Source organism: Arachis ipaensis, chromosome B8 (genome assembly GCF_059453495.1).
Source record: "Arachis ipaensis isolate K30076 ecotype BB chromosome B8, ASM5945349v1, whole genome shotgun sequence".
NCBI lineage: Eukaryota > Viridiplantae > Streptophyta > Magnoliopsida > Fabales > Fabaceae > Arachis > Arachis ipaensis.
In genome coordinates, this window is record NC_142443.1 from 46199839 (window position 1) to 46215228 (window position 15390).

At 36.5% G+C, this 15390-nt stretch overlaps 1 non-coding gene across 1 annotated transcript; it reads left to right on the forward strand.

Annotated features, from left to right (window-relative positions):
* Positions 1–4962: 4962 nt before the first annotated feature.
* On the forward strand, positions 4963–5066 carry LOC148547927 (small nucleolar RNA R71). Its single transcript, XR_015898300.1, has one exon. It is a non-coding gene; the product is annotated as a small nucleolar RNA R71 (small nucleolar RNA).
* The last annotated feature ends 10324 nt before the right edge of the window (positions 5067–15390 follow it).

The following is a 15390-nucleotide window of genomic DNA, read 5'->3' on the forward strand; positions in this document are numbered from 1 at the left end:
GAAGTGGTTGTCAGGCACGCGTTCATAGGTGAGAATGGTGATGAGCGTCACATAATCATCACATTCATCATTTTCTTGGGTGCGAATGAATATCTTAGAATAGGAATAAGCTAAATTGAATGGAAAATAGTAGTAGATGCATTAATACTCGAGGTACAGCAGAGCTCCACACCTTAATCTATGGTGTGTAGAAACTCTACCATTGAAAATACATAAGAATAAGGTCTAGGCATGGCCGAGAGGCCAGCCCCCATGAGGGTCTAAGATAGCATAAAACTAATCAAAGATCGCCTGCTAACATGATAGTAAAAAGTTCTATTTATACTAAACTAGTTACTAGGGTTTACAGGAATGAGGAAATGATGCAGAAATTTACTTCCGGGGCACACTTGGTGTGTTCTTGGGCTGAGTATTGAAGCTTTCACGTGTAGAGGTCTTTCTTGGAGTTGAACGCCAGTTTGTAACGTGTTTCTGGCGTTTAACTCTGCTTTGCAACCTGTTTCTGGCGTTTAACTCCAGAATTGGGCAGAGAGCTGGCGTTCAATGCCAGTTTGCATCATCTAAACTCAGAAAAAGTATGGACTATTATATATTACGGGAAAGCCCTGGATGTCTACTTTCCAACGCATTTGAGATCGTGCCATTTGGAGTTCTGTAGCTCCAGAAAATTCATTTCGAGTGCAGGGAGGTCAGAATCCAACAGCATTAGCAGTCCTTTGTTAGCCTCTGAATTAGATTTTTGCTCAGGTCCCTCAATTTCAGCCAGAAATTACCTGAAATCACAGAAAAACACACAAACTCATAGTAAAGTCCAGAAATGTGATTTTTAATTAAAAACTAATAAAAATATAATAAAAACTAACTAAATCATACTAAAAACAATGCCAAAAAGCGTATAAATTATCCGCTCATCACAACACCAAACTTAAATTGTTGCTTGTCCCCAAGCAACTGAAAATCAAACAGGATAAAAAGAAGAGAATATACTATAAACTCCAAACTATCAATGAAACTTAGCTCCAATCAGATGAGCGGGACTAGTAGCTTTTTGCCTCTTGAATAGTTTTGGCATTTCACTTTATCCTTTGAAGTTCAGAATGATTGGCATCTATAGGAACTTAGAATTTAGATAGTGTTATTGATTCTCCTAGTTCAGTATGTTGATTCTTGAACACAACTACTTTATGAGTCTTGGCCGTGGCCCAAAGCACTCTGTTTTTCAGTATTACCACCGGATACATACATGCCACAGACACATAACTGGGTGAACCTTTTCAGATTGTGACTCAGCTTTGCTAAAGTCTCCAATTAGAGGTGTCCAGGGTTCTTAAGCACACTCTTTTTGCTTTGGATCACGACTTTAACCGCTCAGTCTCAAGCTTTTCACTTGACACCTTCACGCCACAAGCACATGGTTAGGGACAGCTTGGTTTAGCCGCTTAGGCCAGGATTTTATTCCTTTAGGCCCTCCTATCCACTGATGCTCAAAGCCTTGGATCCTTTTTATTACCCTTGCCTTTTGGTTTTAAGGGCTATTGGCTTTTTGCGCTTGCCTTTTGCTTTAAAGAGCTTTTGGCTTTTTCTGCTTGCTTTTTCTTTTTCTTTCATTTTTTTATTTTTTCGCCATTTTTCTTTTCTCTTTTTTTTCGCAAGATTTCGTATTCACTACTTTTTTCTTGCTTCAAGAATCAATTTTATGATTTTTCAGATCATCAAATAACATTTCTCCTTTTTCATCATTCTTCAAGAGCCAACATATTTAACATTCATAAACATCAAATTCAAAAGACATATGCACTGTTCAAGCATTCATTCAGAAAACAAAAGTATTGTCACCACATCAAAATAATTAAACTAATTTCAAGGATGAATTTGAAATTCATGTACTTCTTGTTCTTTTGTAATTAAAAAATTTTTCATTTAAGAAAGGTGATGGATTCATAAGACATTCATAGCTTTAAGACATAGACACTTAGACGCTGATGATCATATAGTAAAGACACAAACATAAATAAAACATAAAGCTCAAAAACCGAAAAATAGGAAAATAAGAACAAGGAGATTAAGGAACGGGTCTACCTTAGTGAGGGTGGTGTCTTCTTCCTCTTGAAGAACCAATGGTGTTCTTGAGCTCCTCTATGTCTCTTCCTTGTCTTTGTTGTTCCTCCCTCATAGCTCTTTGATCTTCTCTAATCTCATGGAGGATGATGGAATGCTCTTGGTGCTCCATCCTTAGTTGTCCCATGTTGGAACTTAATTCTCCTAGGGAGGTCTTGATTTGCTCCCAATAGTTTTGTGGAGGGAAGTGCATCCCTTGAGGCATTAGTGGTTATGAAAAAACAAAAAGCACTGATTTTTACCACACCAAACTTAAAAGGTTTGCTCATCCTCGAGCAAAAGAAGAAGAGAAATAGTAGAAGAAGAAGAAAATGGAGGAGAGGGGTTGTAATGTGTGAAGATGAAGAAGGAGTGAGGGGTTTATATAGTGGAGGGAGAGGGGTTTAGGTTCGGTCATTAGAGTTGGGTGTGGAGGAAAAAGAATTTGAATTTTGGAGGTAGGTGGGGTTTATGGGGAAGAGTGGATGGATTTGAGTGGTTAAAGGTTTTTGGGAAAGAGGTATGGAGGTGATTGGTGAAGGGTATTTGGGGAAGAGGTTTATGAAAAGGTGTGAAAAGGAGAGAAGAAGAGGTAAGGTAGGTGGGGATCCTGTGAGGTCCACAGATCCTGAGGTGATCCTGTGGGGTCACAGATCCTGAGGGGCCAAGGACTTAACATCCCTGCTCCAATTAGGCGTGTAAAATGCCCTTAGCATGCATGTCTGGCGTTAAATGCAAGCTTGCTGCTTGGTTTTAGCGTTAAACGCCCAAAGGTAGCTTGTTTCTGGCGTTTAACGCCAGCTTTTTGCCCATTCTTGGCGTTAAACGCCACTTCCTTGCTTGGTTCTGGCGTTAAACGCCAGTCTGGTGCTTGTTTCTGGCGTTAAACGCCCAGAATGGTGCCAGACTGGGCGTTTAATGCCCATTCTGCTAGCCTTACTGGCGTTTAAACGGCAGTAAGCTCTTCCTCCAGGGTGTGCAGTTTTTCATTCTGTTTTTCATTTAGTTTTTGATTTTTCAGTAATTTTTGTGACTTCACATGATCATCAACCTACAGAAAACATAAAATAGCAATGAAAAATAAATAAACATAATTAAATAACATTGGGTTGCCTCCCAACAAGCACTTCTTTAATGTCAATAGCTTGATAGTGAGCTCTCATGGAGCCTCACAGATGTTCAGAGCATTGTTGGGACCTCCCAACACCAAACTTAGAGTTTGAATGTGGGGGTTCAACACCAAACTTAGATTTTGGTTGTGGCCTCCTAACACCAAACTTAGAGTTTGATTGTGGGGGCTTTGGTTGACTCTGCAGTGAGAGAAGCTTTTCATGCTTCCGCTCCATGGTTACAGAAGGAGATCCTTGAGTCTTAAACACAAGGTTGTCCTCATTCAGTTGAAGGATCAACTCTCCTCTGTCCACATCAATCACAGCTTTTGCTGTGGCTAGGAAGGGTCTTCCAAGGATGATGGATTCATCCTCATCCTTCCCAATGTCTAGGATTATGAAATTAGCAGGGATGTAAAGGCCTTTAACCTTTACTAACACGTCCTCTACTAGTCCATAAGCCTGTTTCATGGATTTGTCTGCCATCTCTAATGAGAATCTGGCAGCCTGTACCTCAAAGATCCCAAGTTTCTCCATTACAGATAGTGGCATTAAGTTTATTCCTGACCCCAGGTCACACAGAGCCTTCTCAAAGGTCATGGTGCCTATGTTACAGGAAATTAGGAATTTACTAGGATCCTGTTTCTTTTGAGGTAGAGTTTGCTGAACCAAGGCATTTAGTTCCTTGATGAGCAATGGAGGTTCATCCTCCCAAGTCTCATTACCAAATAATTTGGCATTCAGCTTCATGATTACTCCTAAATATTGAGCAACTTGCTCTTCAATAATGTCTTCATCTTCTTCAGAAGATGAATATTTATCAGAGCTCTTGAATGGTAAAAAGAGGTTCAATGGAATCTCTATGGTCTCTAGATGAGCCTCAGATTCCTCTGGTTCCTCAAAGGGAAACTCCTTATTGGTCATTGAACGTCTCAGAAGGTCTTCCTCACTAGGATTCACATCCTCCTCCTCCTCTATGGATTCGGCCACACCAAGCAAGGTTATGGCCTTGCACTCTCCTTTTGGATTTTCTTCTGTATTGCTTGGGAGAGTACTAGGAGGAGTTTCAATGACTCTTTTACTCAGCTGGCCCACTTGTGCCTCCAAATTTCTAATGGAGGACCTTGTTTCATTCATGAAACTTAAAGTGGCCTTAGATAGATCAGAGACTATATTTGCTAAGCTAGATGGATTTTGCTCAGAATTCTCTGTCTGTTGCTGAGTGGATGATGAAAAAGGCTTGCTATTGCAAACCTTGTTTCTTCCACCATTATTAAAGCCTTGTTGAGGTTTTTGTTGATCATTCCATGAGAAATTTGGATGATTTCTCCATGAGGAATTATAGGTGTTTCCATAGGGTTCACCCATGTAATTCACCTCTGCTATTGTAGGGTTCTCAGGATCATAAGCTTCTTCTTCAGAAGATGCCTCTTGAGTACTGTTGGATGTAGCTTGCAATCCATTCAGACTCTGAGAAATCATATTGACTTGCTGAGTCAATATTTTGTTCTGAGCCAATATGGCATTCAGAGCATCAATTTCAAGAACTCCCTTCCTTTGAGGCGTCCCATTACTCACAGGATTCCTTTCAGAAGTGTACATAAACTGGTTATTTGTAACCATGTCTATGAGTTCCTGAGCTTCTGCAGGCATTTTTTTTAGGTGAATGGATCCACCTGCAGAGTGGTCCAGTGACATGTTTGATAACTCAGACAGACCATCATAGAATATGTCTAGGATGGTCCTTTCTGAAAGCATGTCAGATGGACACTTTTTGGTCAGTTGCTTATATCTCTCCCAAGCTTCATAGAAGGATTCACCTTCTTTTTGTCTGAAGGGTTGAACATCCACTCTAAGCTTACTAAGCTTTTGAGGAGGAAAGAACTTGGCTAAGAAAGTCGTGACCAGCTTATCCCAAGATTCAGGCTATCCTTAGGTTGAGAGTCCAACCATATTCTAGCTCTGTCTCTTACAGCAAATGGGAAAAGCATGAGCCTGTAGACCTCGGGGTCAACCCCATTGGTCTTAACAGTATCACAGATCTGCAAGAATTCAGTTAAGAACTGAAAAGGATCTTCTGATGGAAGTCCATGAAACTTGCTGTTCTGTTGCATCAGAGAAACCAATTGAGGTTTAAGCTCAAAATTGTTTGCTCCAATGGCAGGGATTGAGATGCTTCTTCCATGTAAGTTGGAATTTGGTGCAGTGAAGTCACCAAGCATCTTCCTTGCATTGTTATTATTTTCGGCCATGTCTCCTTCTTTTTCGAAAAATTCTGTCAGATTTTCTCCAGAGAGTTGTGCTTTAGCTTCCCTTAGCTTCCTCTTCAGAGTTCTTTCAGGTTCAGGATCAGCTTTAACAAGAATGTTCTTATTCTTGTTCCTGCTCATATGAAAAAGAAGAGAACACAAAAGAAAATATGGAATCCTCTATGTCACAGTATAGAGATTCCTTATGTAAGTATAAAAAGAGAAGAATAGAAGAAGAAAAAGAGAAAAATTCGAACATAGAGAAGAAGGGTGGGTTCGAATTTTTGAGTGAAGAGAAGTGTTAGTAGATGAATACTTAAATAGAAGGAGATGAAGAAGAGAAGAATTCGAAAATTAAATAAAATAAAAATAAAAATTTAAACTAAATTCAAAAATTAAAAATGAAATTAAATTAAAATTTAAAATGCTTACTTAATTAAAAAGGGATTTTTAAAAAGAGGTTAGTGATTTTCGAAAATTAGATTGAGAGAAAGTTAGTTAGGTAGTTTTGAAGAAGATAAGAATCAAACAAAAAGATAAGATTAATTGAAAAAGATTTGAAAATCAATTTTTAAAAGATAAGAAGTTAAAAAGATTTTGAAATTGTTTTTGAAAAAGATGTGATTGAAATTTATTTTGAAAAAGATTTGAAAAATTAAAGTTGATTACTTGACTAACAAGAAACAAAAAGATATGATTTTAAAATTTAAAGATTGAATCTTTCTTACTAGGCAAGTAACAAACTTAAAAATTTTGAATCAATCACATTAATTGTTAGTGAAGATTTTGAAAATATGAAATAAAGATAATAAAAAGATTTTGAAAATTAATTTGAAATTTTCGAAAATATGAAAGAAAAATGAACAAGATTTGATTTTTGAAAAAGATTTGAAAAAGATAGAATTTTTTAAATTGAAAATTTGATTTGACTCCTAAGAAACAACTAAATTTTAAAAAGTTTTGAAAAAGTCAACTCAAATTTTCGAAAATTAATGAGAGAAAAAGGGAAAGATATTTTTTTGATTTTTGAATTTTTTATGAAGAAAGAGAAAAACAATAAAAAGACTCAAAACATGAAAATTATGAATCAAAACACAAATTGCATGCAAGAACACTTTGAATGTCAAGATGAACACCAAGAACACTTTGAATGTCAAGATGAACACCAAGACTTATTTTTGAAAATTTTTAAGAAAAGATAAACATGCAAGACACCAAACTTAAAAATTTTTAATGTTTAGACACTATGAATGCAAAAATGCATATGAAAAACAACAAAAGACACAAAACAATAAAATATGGAGATCAAAACAAGAAGACTGGCCAAGAACTACTTGAAGATCATGAAGAATGCAATGCATGAATTTTTCGAAAAATGCACAAATTTTTAAAACATGCAATTGACACCAAACTTAAAAATTGATACTAGACTTAAACAAGAAAACATCAAAATACTTTGGTTTTTATGATTTTATAAAATTTTTTTGTATTTTTCGAAAATTAATTTGTGAAAAACGAAAAAGAAAAAATTTTATTTTTCGAAAATAAAAGTAATAGAAACAAAAAGCTTAAAATTAAAATAAAATTACCTAACTCGAACAATCCCCGGCAACGGCGCCAAAAACTTGGTGCACGAAATCGTGATCGTTCATTCCTTGGTAACGGCGCTGAAAACTCAATATGCGCGTTCATAATCTTAATTCTTTGTCACAACTTCGCACAACTAAGCAGCAAGTGCACTGGGTCGTCCAAGTAATAAACCTTACGTGAGTAAGGGTCGATCCCACGGAGATTGTTGGTATGAAGCAAGCTATGGTGATCTTGTAAATCTCAGTCAGGCGGATTCAATTGGTTATGGAGATTTAATTATTAAAATATAAATAAAACATAAAATAAAGATAGAGGTACTTATGTAATTCATTGGTGAGAATTTCAGATAAGCGTATGGAGATGCTGTGTTCCTTCTGGATCTCTGCTTTCCTACTGTCTTCATCCAATCCTTCTTACTCCTTTCCATGGCATGATGTATGTTGGGCATCACCGTTGTCAATGGCTACATCCCGTCCTCTCAGTAAAAATGGTCCAAATGCTCTGTCACAGCACGGCTAATCATCTGTCGGTTCTCGATCATGCTGGAATAGGATTCAGTAATCCTTTTGCGTCTGTCACTACACCCAGCACTCGCGAGTTTGAAACTCGTCACAGCCATCCCTTCCCAGATCCTACTCGGAATACCACAGACAAGGTTTAGAATTTCCGGATCTCGGGAATGGCCGTCCATGGGTTCTAACTTATACCACGAAGACTCTGATCTTACGATCAGGAGGCTAAGAGATACACATTCAAGCTTGTTTGCATGTAGAACGGAAGTAGTTGTCAGGCACGCGGTCATAGGTGAGAATGATGATGAGCGTCACATAATTATCACATTCATCATGTTCTTGGGTGCGAATGAATATCTTAGAATAGGAATAAGCTGAATTGAATAGAAAATAGTAGTAGATGCATTAATACTCGAGGTACAACAGAGCTCCACACCTTAATCTATGGTGTGTAGAAACTCTACCGTTGAAAATACATAAGAAAAAGGTCTAGGCATGGCCGAGAGGCCAGCCCCCATGAGGGTCTAAGATAGCATAAAACTAATCAAAGATTGCCTGCTAACATGATAGTAAAAAGTTCTATTTATACTAAACTAGTTACTAGGGTTTACAAGAATGAGTAAATGATGCAGAAATCTACTTCCGGGGCCCACTTGGTGTGTGTTTGGGCTGAGCATTGAAGCTTTCACGTGTAGAGGTCTTCTTTGGAGTTGAATGCCAGTTTGTAACGTGTTTCTGGCGTTTAACTCTGCTTTGCAACCTGTTTCTGGCATTTAACTCCAGAATTGGGCAGAGAGCTGGCGTTCAACGCCAGTTTGCGTCATCTAAACTCGGGAAAAGTATGAACTATTATATATTTCTGGAAAGCCCTGGATGTCTACTTTCCAACACAATTGAGAGCGCACCATTTGGAGTTTTGTAGCTCTAAAAAATCCATTTCGAGTGCAGGGAGGTCAGAATCCAACAGCATCAGCAGTCCTTTGTCTGCCTCTGAATCAGATTTTTGCTCAGGTCCCTCAATTTTAGCCAGAAATTACCTGAAATCACAGAAAAAACACAAACTCATAGTAAAGTCCAGAAATGTGATTTTTAATTAAAAACTAATAAAAATATACTAAAAACTAACTAAATCATACTAAAAACAATGCCAAAAAGCGTATAAATTATCCGCTCATCAGCACACGTTTGCAATTTCTCGGCAATGGCACCATTTTTGACGAACGGTTTTCTGTTAGTAAAGAATTTCACAGATAAGTTCTCGTTGCTAGTATAGTTTCTAAACCAACAGAGAATCCTTTCGTACAAAATTTTTGGTTGTCACTAAAGCAAACCCAATAAAATTGATAACCAAAGTATTTAAACCTCGGGTCGTCTCTCAAGGAATTGCAGGGAGATGTATTTATTATTGATTATGAGAAAATATATTTTTGGGTTTTTGAAATAGGGAACAAGGAAATAAATTGGCAAGAAAGTAAATAAGTTATCATGAAAACCCTTGCAAGGTATAAGAACTGGAAATCCCATCCTAGTTATCCTTATTAATTGTGATGAGAATTGTTTATTGCTCCCACTTAGTTAACCCTTACAAAATAAAGGAAAGTCAAGTGGACTAATCAATGAGATTCCTCAAGTCCTAGTCAACTCCTACGGAAAGACTAGCTTTAGAGGGATCCAAATCAATCAGCAAATTTCAATTTTCAATCAACAAGGAATTTGATAACTCAAGTGCCACCAATTACTCAACCAAAGCCAAAAGGGGAGAAATCTAAATTAAATTGAAAGCATCAATAATATAAATTGAAGAAAACAATCATAAATCTGAAATATCTCAAATTGTATTAAATAGAAAGTTAAATTAAACATGAGAATTCATAAATCAAATTGGGAAAATAAACAAACTAAAGTCATAGAATAAATAAAAGTAGAAGAGAAGCTAAATTAAAGGAACATTGAATCTTGAATTGAGAAGAAATAGAAATCCTAATCCTAAAACCTAAGAGAGAGGAGAGAGCCTCTCTCCCTCTAGAAAACTACATCTCAAACCTAAAATTATGAATAATGAGAAGTGTGATGAATGGATTGATTCCTCCACTCTGTAGCCTCTAATCTATGTTTTTTGGGCCAAAAACTGGGTTAAAAATAGCCTAGAAATCGTCCCTAGTGATTTCTGATACGTCCAGCATGCGGCAAAGTCACGCGTAAGCGTCGTCCACGCGTACGCGTGGATTGAACTTTTGCCAGCTCACGCGTATGCGTGATCCACGCGTACGCGTCACCTATATTCGAAACAACTATAGTAAATTATATATCATTGCGAAGCCCCAGATTTTAGCTTTCCAACGCAACTGAAACCGCCTCATTTAGATCTATGTAGCTTAAGTTATGGTCGATTTAGTATCAAGAGGTCAGGCTAGACAGCTTTAGCAGTTCCTTCAGTTTCTTGTATTCCTTCCACTTTTGCATGCTTCCTTTCCATCCTCTAAGCCATTCCTACCCTGTAAAGCCTAAAAACACTGAACACACAGATCACGACATCAAATGGTAATAAGAGAGGATTAAACATAGCAAAATTAAGGCCAAAGAAGCATATTTTCAATCATAGCACAAAGTTAGGAAGGAAAATGTAAAACATGCGATTTCTATGAATAAGTGTGAGAATAGTGGATAAAATCCACTCAATTAAGCACAAGATGTACCACGAAATAGTGGTGCATCAAATCACTACTATTTTCTATTCAATCACACTTGAATCTATTCTAAGATACTCACTCGTACTTCAATATAGAGAATGTGATGATCTGTGACACTCATCATCATTCTCAAATCTATGAACGCGTGCTTGGCAACCACTCCTGTTCTACCTGAGCTCAACGTAGTCATTGGGCGGTAGCTTGAGTGCGTATCTCTTGGTTCTCTGATCCACCGACCGAGTCTGTGAAATCAGAACCTTCGTGGTAGAGGCTAGAACCAATTGGCAGCATTCTTGGGATCCGGAAAGTCTAAACCTTGTCTGTGGTATTTCGAGTAGGATCTGGGAAGGGATGACTGTGACGAGATTCAAACTCACGAATGTTGGGCGCAGTGACAGTGTGCAAAAGGATAGAGAGATCCTATTCCGACACTAGTGAGAACCGACAGATGATTAGCCGTGCGGTAGCTGTACCTGGTATTTTTCATCCGAGACGAGAAATCCGACAGTTGATTAGCTGTGCAGAAATCGTGCCTGGTATTTTTCATCCGAGAGGATCATACAGCTTGCCATTGAAGGAAGCCATGCGTGTTTGGAGAAGAAGACAGTAGGAAAGCAGAGATTCAGACGACAGAGCATCTCCGGAACCTCAACCTGTTCCTCATTACTGAATCACAAGTATCATTTATTTCATGTTATTTACCTTTCATAAACAAAATCATTTTTATCATTAATCTTCTGACTAAGATTTACAAGATAACCATAGCTTGCTTCAAGCCGACAATCTCCGTGGGATCGACCCTTACTCACGTAAGGTATTACTTGGACGACCCAGTACACTTGCTGGTTAGTTGTGCGGAGTTGTGAAAAGTGTGATCACAATTTCGTGCACCACTGACATATTCTCTGAACCAACATGGAAAATTGTTCAATGAGGTATCAGGATTTGCCTCTTAGAATAACCTATATGATATAATAGAATAAAGAAGTTTTGATTAGATTAAGAAGTTAGAATCTTACTGATTGCAATATTTACGAAAACTTAAAAAACTCACATGAGGTAGAGTGAAATCTGGTCACAGTTAAGCAATACATGTAGATGTGCGACACTGATTTCCTTATGCTCTAACCAGTATTCATTGCCCGCACCTATTGCAGCTCTTTCCGAAGAAAAGATTGGGTATATTGTTCCACTTGACAAGAATTCTGTCCTTTCATCGTTCTTTTCAACCCTTGTTCTATGTAACTCAACATGAGGCTGAAAATGAGAGCTGCTACACATCCAAGCATTTTTGGCAACCAAGTCCAACCAAGTTGGCCCAAACCTAACAAAAACTACTTTCATTATACATAGCGTGTACGCACGCGCTTCACTAACATAAACGAAACCCTGCTTCACTTTGCATTTGTTCTTTATGCCCCTCCTGCTCCTTCTTCTATTGGTGGTGTTGTTGCTGCGTTTTATTTTTGTTTCTTCTTCTCCTCCTCTTTTTCATGTTATTGCAGTCATTTATTCTTTTTTTTTTTTTTGATATTTTCTTTTCTTTTTCTTGGTTTTATTCCTCTCAAGATAGTAAATCAAGAAAAATTTTGAGAAAATGAAATAAGGAGAAGATGAAGAAAAAAGATGAAAAAGAAGAAGAAGACGAAGCGGAAGATGATGAGGAGGTAGAAGAAGAGTTTTGAATTGTGCAAGACAACGGGACCAAATACACCAAAATTACAGGAGTTTTTGAGTTTATAGAATGCACAATTTTTAGTTCATTTGTTATTACACAAGGGTGTTGTTATAATAATATTTTGGTTCATTTGCTGTCCAGGTGTGTTGTCGATGAACAATTTATCCTAAATATTTCGATGATTTCAAGACAAATTGAATAGAATGGAATAGAATCTAATGCAATTGAATAAGTGATAATGAATAATTTCATTATTCTTTGCTAAAAAATTGGTCAATACTTATCATCAGCATAAAGTGAACCTTAATTAGCACACAAATGAACCGAAATTAGTTCAAATTTGAACAAGCAGTCAGAAAGCTCAATCATCAACGAAAACACATCGAATTCATTTTTGGATCCAAATGAACCTTAATTAAATTAAGAGATAACCTGAAATTAATTAAGGAATAAAAAATTTGGTCAATACTTATCAGCAACATCAAGTAAATCTCAATTAACACACAAATGAATCGAAATTAGTTCAGATTTGAATAAGCAGTCAAAAAGACTCAATCAACAACAAAAACATATCCAATTCATTTCTGGATCCAAATGAACCTCAATTAAACTAAGAAATAAACCAAAATTACTTAAGGAAAAAAATTTGGTCAATACTAATTAGTAGCATCAAGTGATCTTCAATTAACACACAAACTCAGTCATAAACAAAAACACATCCAATTTATTTCTGAATTCAAATGAACCCCAATTAAACTAAGAAATGAACCGAAATTACTTAAAAAAAATTTGGTCAAATACTTATCAGTAATATCAAGTGAACTTTAATTAACACACAAATGAACCGAAATTAGTTTAGATTTGAACAAGCAGTCAAAAAGACTAAATTATCTACAAAAACACATCCAATTCATTTCTAGATCCAAATAAACCTCAATTAAACTAAGAAATGAACCAAAATTACTTAAGGAATAAAAAATTTGGTCAATACTTATCAGCAGCATAAAGTGTACCTCAATTAATACACAAATAAACCGAAATTAACTCATATTTGAACAAGCAGTAAAAAAGGTTCAATCATCAATAAAAACACATTGAATTCATTCTTGGATCCAAATTAACCTCAATAAAACTAAGAAGTAAATTGAAATTACTTAAGAAATAAAAAATTTGGTCAATACTTATCAGCAATATAAAGTGAACCTCAATTAACACATAAATGAACCGAAATTAGTTTAAATTTGAACAAGCAGTAAAAAAGACTCAGTCATCAACAAAAATACATCGAATCATTTCTGGATCCAAATGAACCTCAATCAAACTAAGAAATGAACCGAAACTACTTAAGGAATAAAAGATTTGGTCAATACTTATCGGCAGTATCAAATGAACCTCAATTAATACACAAATGAACCGAAATTAGTTCAAATTTGAAGAAGCAGTAAAAAAGACTCAATCATCAATAAAAACACATCCAATTCATTTCTGAATCTAAGTGAACCTCAATTAAACTAAGAAACGAACCAAAATTACTTAAGAAATAAAAAATTTAGTCATTACTTATAAGCAGCATCAAGTGAACCTTAATTAATACACAAATAAACTGAAATTAGTTCAGATTTGAACAAGTAGTCAAAAAGACTCAATCATCAACAAAAACACATCTAATTCATTTTTGGATCCAAATAAACCTCAATTAATCTAAGAAATGAACTGAAATTATTTAATGATGACACCAGAGAAAATCAGAACTAATAAAGAAGTTAGCAAAACGTTGATATTGTTAGTAATGATGATAACGAAAGAGAAAGATATCAAAAAAGGAAAAGAAGAAGAAGAAGAAAAAGTGATGACTGTGAAATATGCGCATGTGAATTTAGAATACTTGTTTGGACTTGGTTAGGGTTATGACTTGGATTTAGAGCTTTACTCTAAAAATAGAATGAACAAAATGTGGATGTTTCCTTAGCTAGGAATGCTTTGCAGATGCTGCCCTCAATCTGAGCTCTGTTCTTCACGATGCGCTTGAAAGAACCAATCATTCTCTCAAATGGATACATCCACCAAAAAATTGGACTAGTCCACATAGTATTGCTTCATAAAGTAAGTGGATTGTTAAATGTTCCATGACGTCAAAAAAGAATGGAGGGAATATCCTCTCTAGCTTACAAAGTATGATAGGAATGTTCTTGTCCATAACTGTGAGATCATTAATGCTAAGTTTCGTAGCACATAACTCCCTAAAGAACTCACTTATTTCTGTGAGGGGTTTCCAGATATTGGATGGAAGTTCTTTGAATGTGACAGGAAGCAAAGAGTCTTTGAAGATGTGACAATTATGACTCTTCAACCCAGCAAGCCTACCCTATGATACGTTTGCACACCTGCTCAAGTTAGAGGCATAACCATCAGAAAACCTTAATCCTCTAATCCACTTACAAAAATTTTATCTCTAATCCTTCATTAGAGAGAACACTGCCTTTGGTTTAGCCCACCACCCGTTATCAAGTCTCTTTAAGTTTAAATCTGGCACATGCAAATGTCCACCAAGTCTAACTATGCCTTATCGTTATCCTTTGTTCGCTCATCGTCCATCATTGTGTGCATGATATTATCAAACACATTTTTTCAATGTGCATTACAACAAGAAAATGTCAAACTAAGTTGTCTTTCCAATAAGGCAACTCATAAAACATACTCTGTTTAGTCCAATTATGCTCCCTACCATATCCCGAAGGTCTCATAGTTGCACCATTATCCACAATCCTTGGGATTCTATTAACACGATACCAAACCTACCTAGCACCTAACCTCACGGGTGCCTCTTGTTGTTCAGTCGTATTTTTTTTTAACAAGTCCATGTTGCGCCAAAAAGGATGATCCATGTCGAGAAATCTTCAATGGAAATTAAGCCACAAATTCTTACCACCATTCTTCAACCAAAATGCCCTTGTATCCTCCATACAAATGGGACATGTCATTCTATCCTGAGTGGACTGATGAGCGGATAATTTATACGCTTTTTGGCATTATTTTTAGTATATTTTTAGTAGGATCTGGTTACTTTTAGGGATATTTTTATTAGTTTTTATGCTAAATTCACATTTCTGGACTTTACTATGAGTTTGTGTATTTTTCTGTGATTTCAGGTAAATTCTGGCTGAAATTGAGGGATCTGAGCAAAACTTTGATAAAAGGCTGACAAAGGATTGCTGATGCTGTTGGATTCTGACCTCCCTGCACTCAAAATAAATTTTCTGGAGCTACAGAACTCCAAATGGCGTGCTCTCAACGGCGTTGCAAAGTATACATCCAGGGCTTTCCAGCATTATATAATAGTCCATACTTTGGTCGAGATTAGACGATGCAAACTGGCGCTCAACGCCAGTTCTACGCTGCATTCTGGAGTTAAACGCCAGAAACACGTCACGAACCAGAGTTGAATGCCAAAAACACATTACAACT